The sequence below is a fragment of the Macrobrachium nipponense genome, chromosome 33, assembly GCF_015104395.2.
Source record: "Macrobrachium nipponense isolate FS-2020 chromosome 33, ASM1510439v2, whole genome shotgun sequence".
Lineage (NCBI taxonomy): Eukaryota > Metazoa > Arthropoda > Malacostraca > Decapoda > Palaemonidae > Macrobrachium > Macrobrachium nipponense.
The window spans coordinates 60,597,602-60,606,997 of NC_087219.1; positions in this window are offsets into that span (position 1 = coordinate 60,597,602).

A 9,396-nucleotide genomic window follows, 5' to 3' on the forward strand; every position below is an offset into this window, starting at 1 on the left:
TAGGTTCCTTTGAAGGCGTCCCCCCACGCCTTCTCAGGGCCCTCTGAAGGATTTCCTCCATGGACTTCTGAGGTTCCTCTGAAGGTGTTCCCCCCCACCTTCCGAAGTTCCTCTAAAGGTGTTCCCCCCCACACCTTGCGAGGTTCCTCTGAAGGTGTTCCCCCACACACCTTTCGAAGTTTCCTCAGAAGGCATGTCTGGGGTTCCTCCCTTGCTGTCTTTGGTGTGTATTCGACAACACTGTCATCAGGCCAGTCTGTGACATTCATTTGGCTCTTAGAGTTGTCTGGAATTTGTCAGTCAAGCTCGTCTCCTAAAGAAAAAACATACGCAACTTTGGCATCTGTCATCAAAATTGGATTTTCCTCCCGCCCACCTTTTGGAAGGTGGCCTATCCACTTAATGAAATCAGTAACAGCCAAGCCCACTTACGGGTAGGTACAACCGTTCGAGAGACATTGTCAACTCCTTGGTCATCAAAAATCAGGATTTCTCTCCACCTTTTGCATGGTGGCTTTTCTCCTTAGGTAATCAGTATATAGCTGTCAGGCCACTAAAGGGTGGGCATACCAGCTCGAACATAGGCAGTTTTGCTTATGTCATTGTAAACGGAATTTCTGACCATCTTTGTATGGTGGCCTTTCGTATTAAGGAAATCAGTAGTTGTCAGGCCCGCTAAAGGGTTGGTATACCATTTCGAGACATGGGCAATTTTGCCTCTGTCATCAAAAGTGGATTTCTGCCCACCTTTTAGATGGTGACCTTTCTCATTAAGGAAATCAGTAGCTGTCAGGGCCCACCATGGGTGGGTATACCATTTCGCGACATAAACAACTTTGTCTCTGTCATCGAAACTGGATTTCTGCCCACCTTTTAGATGGTGACCTTTCTCATTAAGGAAATAAGCAGCTTTCAGGCCCACTTATGGGTGGGTATACCATTTCGAGAAATAGGCAACTTTGCCTCTGTCATCGAAACTGGATTTCTGCCCACCTTTTGTATGGTGGCCTTTCTCCTTAAGAAATCAGCCAGCTGTCAGGCTCACTTATGGGTGGGTATACCATTTCGAGACATAGGCAACTTTGCCTCTGTCATCGAACTGATTTCTGCCCACCTTTTGTATGGTGGCCTTTCTCCTTAAGGAAATCAGCAGCTGTCAGGCTCACTTATGGGTGGGTATACCATTTCGAGACATAGGCAACTTTGCCTCTGTCCTCGAAACTGGATTTCTGCCCACCTTTTGTATGGTGGCCTTTCTCCTTAAGGAAATCAGCAGCTGTCAGGCTCACTTATGGGTGGGTATACCATTTCGAGACATAGGCAACTTTGCCTCTGTCATCGAAACCTGGATTTTCCTGCCCACCTTTTGTATGGTGGCCTTTCTCCTTAAGGAAATCAGCAGCTGTCAGGCTCACTTATGGGTGGGTATACCATTTCGAGACATAGGCAACTTTGCCTCTGTCATCGAAACTGGATTTCTGCCCACCTTTTGTATGGTGGCCTTTCTCCTTAAGGAAATCAGCAGCTGTCAGGCCCACTTATGGGTGGGTATACCAGCTCGAGACATAGACAACTTTGCCTTTGTCATCGAAACTGGATTTCTGCCCACCTTTTGTATGGTGACCTTTTTCCTTAAGGAAATCAGCAGCTGTAAGGCCCACTTATGAGTGGGTATACCATTTCGAGACATAGGCAACTTTGCCTTTGTCATCGAAACTGGATTTCTGCCCACCTTTTGTATGGTGACCTTTTTCCTTAAGGAAATCAGCAGCTGTAAGGCCCACTTATAGAGGGTTATACCATTTCGAGGACATGACAACTTTGCCTTTGTCATCGAAACTGGATTTCTGCCCACCTTTTGTATGACTTTTTCCTTAAGGAAATCAGCAGCTGTAAGGCCCACTTAGATTGGGTATACCATTTCGAACATAGGCACTTTGCTGTCATCGAAACTGGATTTCTGCCCACCTTTTTTTTGTTATGGTGACCTTTTTCCTTAAGGAAATCAGCAGCTGTAAGGCCCACTTATGAGTGGGTATACCATTTCGAGACATAGACAACTTTGCCTTTGTCATCGAAACTGGATTTCTGCCCACCTTTTGTATGGTGGCCTTTTTCCTTAAGGAAATCAGCAGCTTTCAGGCCCACTTATGGGTGGGTATACCATTTCGAGACATAGGCAACTTTGCCTCTGTCATCGAAACTGGATTTCTGCCCACCTTTTGTATGGTGGCCTTTCTCCTTAAGGAAATCCATGCAGCTTTCAGGCCCACTATAGGTTGGGTATACCATTCGAGACATAGGCAACTTTGCCTCTGTCATCGAAATGGATTTCTGCCCACCTTTTGTATGGTGGCCTTTCTCCTTAAGGAAATAGCAGCTTTCAGGCCCACTTAGGGGTGGGTATACCATTTCGAGACATAGGCAACTTTGCCTCTGTCATCGAAACTGGATTTCTGCCCACCTTTTGTATGGTGGCCTTTCTCCTTAAGGAAATCAGCAGCTTTCAGGCCCACTTATAGGTGGGTATACCATTTCGAGACATAGGCAACTTTGCCTTTGTCATTGAAACTGGAATTCTGCCCACCTTTTGTATGGTGGCCTTTTTCCTTAAGGGAAATCAAAACAAGCTTTTCAGGCCCCAAACTTATGGGGGGGTTGGGTAATAACCATTTTCGAAGACAATAACAACTTTTGGCCCCTCTTGTCCCCCCCCCCAATCGAAAACCTGGGATTTTTTTTTTTTCCCCCTGCCCCCCACCTTTTTTTTTGGGTCAAATGGTTTGGCCCCCCCCCCTTTTTTTTTTTTCCCCCCTTTAAGGAAAATCAACAGCTTTTTTTTCGGCCAACTTTTTTTATGGGGGGTATACCTTTTTTTTCGACAACATTAGGCACTTTTGCCCCCTCCGCCCCAATCGAAAACTGGATTTCTGGCCCCCCCCACCTTTTTTTGTAATGGTGGCCCTTTTTTCCCCCTCCCTTAAGGGGACATTCGCCCACTTTGGGTCCAGCCCCCCAACTTAAATTGGTGGGTTAATTTTAAACCATCCGGAAGGGAAACACCATAGGCCCACTTGGGTTTTTGCCTTTCCAGTCCAAGCGAAACCTGGATTTTTTTCTGCCCACCCCTTTTTTTTTTTTTTGTATGGTTGGGCCTTTTTTTCCCCCCCCTCTTTTAAAGGAAAATCAGCAAGCTTTTTTCAGCCCCACTTAAGGGGGTGGGGTAAATAACCATTTTTTTCGGAGAACATTAAATAAGGCAAAACCTTTGGTTTGGCCCTCTTGTCCATCTAAAAAACTGGATTTTCTGCCCACCCTTTTTTTTTTTTTTTTTTGTTATGGTGGGCCCTTTTTTTCCCCCTTTCCCTTAAGGATCAAAGCAGCTCAGGCCCACCTTAAATAGGGGGTATTTACCTTTCGAGCATAGGCAACCTTTTGCCCCCCCCTTTTTTTGTCCCCCCCCCCCCAATTTGAAACCTTTTGGGAAATTGGCCCCCCTTGTGGCCCACTTTTTTGGTATTTTGGGTGGCCCTTTTTTTCCTTAGAAACACTTTGGGCCAGCCTTGGGTCCCACTTAACCACTTATGGGGGTGGGTATACCATTTTTTTCCCCCCGAGACATAGGCAAACCTTTGCCCCTCTGTCCCCACGAAAACTGGATTTTTTTTTCCCTGGGCCCCCTTTTTTTTTGTATGGTGGGCCTTTTTTTCCCCTTTCCTAAGGAAAGCCAGCAAAGGCTTTCCCATGCCCCAACCTTATAAGGTTTGGGTTAAAAAAATAACCATTTCGAAGACATAAGGGCCAACTTTTTCCCTTTTGTCCCCCCCAATTGAAAAATGGATTTTTCCTTGCCCAAATTTTGTATGGTGGCCTTTTCCTTAAGGAAATTGCAGCTGGGTCATTTCCACTTATGGGGTGGGGTAATACCATTTGAGACATAGGGCCCCCAACTTTGCCTTTGGTCATTGAAACTGGATTTTTCCCTGCCCACCTTTTTTTTTTGTATGGTGACCTTTTTTTTTTCCTTAAGGAAATGCAGCTGAGGCCCATTAGAGTGGGTATACCATTTCGAGAACATTTAGGCAACTTTGCCCTCTATGAAACTGGATACCCAACGTTTTTTTTTTTTTTTGTATGGGTGGGGCATTTTCTCCTTAAGATCGGCAGCTGTCGGCCCCACTTTATTGTGTGGGTATAAACCATTTCGAGACATAGGCAACTTTGCCTCTGTCAATCGACCTTTTTTGGATCCCGGTGCCAAACACTGGGTATGTGCTCTTTTCCTTTTTGAAATCAGCCAGGCTTGTAGTGGCTCACTTATGGGTGGGTATACCAGCTCGCGACATAGGCAACTTTACCTATGTCATCGAAACTGGATTTCTACCCACCTTTTGTATGGTGGCCTTTCTCCTTAAGGAAATCAGCAGCTGTAAGGCCCACTTATGGGTGGGTATAACCAGCTTGAGACATAGGCAACTTTTGCCATTGTCATGAAACTGGATTTCTGCCCACCTTTGTATGGTGGCCTTTCTCCTTAAGGAAATCAGCAGCTGTCAGGTCACTTATGGGTGGTATACCAGCTTCGAGACATAGTAACTTTGCCTCTGTCATTGAAACTGGATTTTCTGCCCCACTTTTGTATGGTGGCCCTTTCACCTTAAGGAAATCGGCAGCTGTGGTCACTTAATGGGTGGGTATACCATTTCAGACATAGTCAACTTTGCCTCTGTCATTGAAACTGGATTTCTGCCCACTTTTTGTATGGTGGCCTTTTTCCTTAAGGAAATCGGCAGCTGTCACTACCACTTATGGGTGGGTATACCATCGAGACAAGGCAACTTTGCCTCTGTCATCGAAACGTGGTTTCTGCCCACCTTTGTATGGTGGCCTTTTTCCTTAAGGAAATCGGCAGCTGTCACTACCACTTATGGGTGGGTATACCATTTCGAGACATAGGCAACTTTGCCTCTGTCATCGAAACTGGATTTCTGCCCACCTTTTGTATGGTGGCCTTTTTCCTTAAGGAAATCGGCAGCTGTCACTACCACTTATGGGTGGGTATACCATTTCGAGACATAGGCAACTTTGCCTCTGTCATCGAAACTGGATTTCTGCCCATCTTTTGTATGGTGGCATTCTCCTTAATGAAATCGGCAGCTGTCAGGCTCACTTATGGGTGGGTATACCATTTCGAGACATAGGCAACTTTGCCTCTGTCATCGAAACTGGATTTCTGCCCACCGTGTATGGTGGCCTTTTTCCCCCCCTTAAGGAAAATCAGCAGCTGTCAGGCTCACTTATGGGTGGGTAAGTATACCAGCTCGCGACATAGGCAACTTTGCCTTTGTCATTGAAACTGGATTTCTGCCCACCTTTGTATGGTGGCCTTTCTCCATTAAGGAAATCAGCAGCTTCAGGCCCACTTATGGGTGGGTATACCATTTCGAAGACATAGGCAACTTTGCCTCTTGTCATCGAAACAGGATTTCTGCTCACCTTTTGTTTATGGTGGCCTTTCTCCTTAAGGAAATCAGCAGCTGTCCGGCTCACTTATTGGGTGGGTATACTATTTCGAGACATAGGCAACTTGCCTCTGTCATCGAAAGCAGGATTTCTGCTCACCTTTTGTATGGTGGCCTTTCTCCTTAAGGAAATCAGCAGCTGTCAGGCTCACTTATGGGTGGGTATACCATTTCGAGACATAGGCAACTTTGCCTCTGTCATCGAAACAGGATTTCTGCTCACCTTTTGTATGGTGGCCTTTCTCCTTAAGGAAATCAGCAGCTGTCAGGCCCACTTATGGGTGGGTATACCATTTCGAGACATAGGCAACTTTGCCTCTGTCATCGAAACTGGATTTCTGCCCACCTTTGTATGGTGGCCTTCTCCGTAAGAAATCAGCAGCGGTCACTTCCACTTATGGGATACCTTTCGAGACATAGGGCCACCTTTCCTTTGTCATTGAAACATGGATTTTGACCGTATGGTGCCTTATTCTTAAGGAAATCGGCAGCGGCACCTTCCACCTATGGGTTTGTTTTATACATTTCGAAGAAACATAGGCACCTTTCTGCATTGACTGGATGCCCACCTGTATGGTGGCTTTTCTCCTTAAGGAAATCAGCAGCTGTAAGGCCCACTTATGGGTGGGTATACCAGCTCGCGACATAGGCAACTTTGCCTTTGTCATTGAAACAGATTTCTGCCCACCTTTTGTATGGTGGCCTTTTTCCTTAAACTGGATTCTTGCCCACCTGTTGTATGGTGGCCTTTTTCCTTAAGGCAATCAGCAGCTGTCAGGCTCACTTAAGGGTTGGTGTACTAGCTCGAGACATAGGCAACTTTGCCTCTGTCATTGAAACTGGCTTTCTGCCCACCTTTTTTTATGGTGGCCTTTTGTCTTAAGGAAATCAGGTAGCTACCAGGCCCACTTATGTGGTTTGGGTAATATCATTTCGAGACACTAGCAACTTTGGCCTCTTAGTCCAGCCATGAATGTTGGATTCCTGTGTGTATTGGTGAGACACTTTTTTTTATGTTTGGATTTCATTTATGACATCATTCCGATCAATTTTAGCTCGGAGTCTATTCTATAATTCCGTCGTTTGGACGCCCTAATGAAAAGTTAGTATGAAAATGACCGAAACTGAATTATGCCTTTTTCTTCATTTTCCCTCTCTCAATCGCCTTAATATTTTCACACGACATGTAAATTACTCCAAAAATCATTTTTTGTTCCAGGAAATGTTTTGTTGGAAAAGAAATATATAAAGAAAAAATTCAAACTTTGTTTTTATGTTTTATAATAGATGCTGTGTGACGCAGTTCCTGACCCTCCGTGAACAAGAGGAGATTACAAATAAATATGCAAAGAGACCGTTATGAAGCTGCTTGAGTTGTGGAAAAGCAACAGCCTATAAGAAAATCACATTTCAGCAACCTTTTCAAGAGACCTGGAATTTCTTGGCCCACAAAACTTGAAAGACTGGAGGGAACTGGAAAACACTGAATTTCAGGAGAGAACTGGACACTGATTTCAAGAAAGAGAACCTGGAATTTCTTGGTCCACAAAAGTGAAGACTGGAGGGAACTGGACACTGATTTCAGCAGCTTTTAAAAGAATGTACACCGGTAAACAAAACACCAAGAAAAGTTCGCAATATTTGCAGGCTAAATGTTACTGGAATCAAGATAAAAAGCGCTCCTCAGAAACTTTGCGGCAAATATCGAGCTGATGAGCCAAACGTTGCTGAAAGCACTGAAGAAACTTCACCTTCAAAATGAGCGGGAGGGAAGAAAAAAACTTTTATCTTCAAATGTAAAGGAACAGTCATATATCTTGTAACGTTCCAAAGTTTTCTTGTATTATTTGTGAAAAGGAATTAAAAAGAAATGCTTTCTATGAGTAGCCTAGATGGTTGCGAGGGGCGGAGCCAAGTGGCCCATCACACTCAAATACTCGTAACTCAACTAAGTTGTGCCATAAATACAAATCCTGTAGTACTAGATTAGCATATCCAGTAATGTGTTTTTAGCATAGATTAATTAATGAAATAATATCCTTGACTTATACAACCCACGGCTACAAAACCTCGTGTGTAACATCTTTGTGACCAGATTCGAATATTATTGGTAATACAGGTAATTATAGTCCAGTCAATCTAGGGCAAAAATAGATACAGCTTAGCACAAGTTGGTAGAGTAGCCATTTACGGTTTTGTGATCCTTGGCCACATCCAAATAACATATCAAACATCTACCATTATTTAAATAGTCAATCCAGGCGATATAAGACGGAGGACAGAATGAGAGAGAGAGAGAGAGAGAGAGAGAGAGAGAGAGAGAGAGAGAGAGAGAGAGAGAATGCAGCTGCTTATAGGATAATTAAAAATGATATTTTCGTCTGAATGATATTAATATGAATAGTCAGTTCCAACAATACTTAAGGCATTTTTATTTAGAAAATGAGTTAACGATTAAAATCAATATGATGTGGTAAGATTTCATAATAATTATTTTCCAAAAAATATATGATAACATGTTTCTTAAAGCAGGTCTCAAGTATATCCGTCAGATTAATAACTAAACAGGAATAAAAGCTCTCGCTCTCTCTCTCTCTCTCTCTGTCCATATATATTTCATTCAAAATATTGCATTTCTTTGCGTGGTTACCGTAATATCCCTCCTCCTCCCTTTCGAACCATTCTAACTATGTACTGGTTGTTTGAAAGTGGGCCACTTTCAGAGCAAGAAGGGCATGATCTCACCGACCCAGGCCTGGCGGGGTTACACTGCTTTTGTAAGTGGCTGTACATCTCTTCATTATATAGTTGAAGTAAAAGCGAAAAATCGAAGATAATTTCAGTAAGCGGAGTAGAGATCAGAACATTGCCAGAAATATTATCGAAATATGCAAATTTGCCAAGATGGAAATAAGAATGGTACTTAAATAAGTACTGTAACCGAATTGAAAACGAGCTAGTTAAAAATACAAAGTGGGTCAGAAGTGACAGGTAGTGTGAAAGGTTCAAGAGTGGGATCTCGTGGTGTTCGCTGGTATAGTTCTGCATGGTAAGGAAATGAAACTGATGTAGGACCGGCTACTGAAATGAGAAGAAAGCATTTTTAAAATGCAGTAGAAAAGTAACGGGGAGAAATATGTAGTGGATTGCAGGAAAAAGAATAAAAAAGATAAGAAACTGGAAAGAGGAAATTAAATGCTTTTCAAGAATATGAACAAGAGCCAAATGGAGAACATTTTGTCCAGGAGGAAACGAAGAGCGTATAAAGGTTGAAATGCAAATGGGAAGAGGTCTAATATTGTTAGGATAAGTTAATTTTGTGGAAAACAGTTGTCTGTGAGTACCACCTGAGACGCCAAACAAAATAGTAAGAGAGCTGAATTAGTTAATGCACAGTTGAGCATAGATTTTTGGACAATGTAAAATAACTGGCAAGAAAGTAAGAGTTGAAACAAAGCAACTGAGTTATACTGGTGGATGTCACTCTTTCACAAAGCGCAGTTTTCGATTTATATCTCAATGATGGAAGCATTCCAAAGAAACCAGTGGGAAGAACTGTCGTACAGATTGGTAGGATAGAGGGTGAGTGTAGGAATTCTATGGCCACAAAATTGTATCATTTACTTCCTTTACCAGGGAAGTTGTTTGGAGTACACGAGCCATGCTGTGGAGCCACGTCGTGGCGTCCGTGTGTGGCGTCGGTGTGTGGCGTCGGTGTGTGGCGCGGATGTGGCTTCCCATAGGTTTCCATTGTTTGTAAACTATATCGAGTGTCGCTGATCCCCGACACGGCGTGGCACTAGGCTGTCTAGGACCCGCGCACACGAACCACTAAGTTTAATAGATTGAAGAGTGAACAAGTCATTAATTTTGC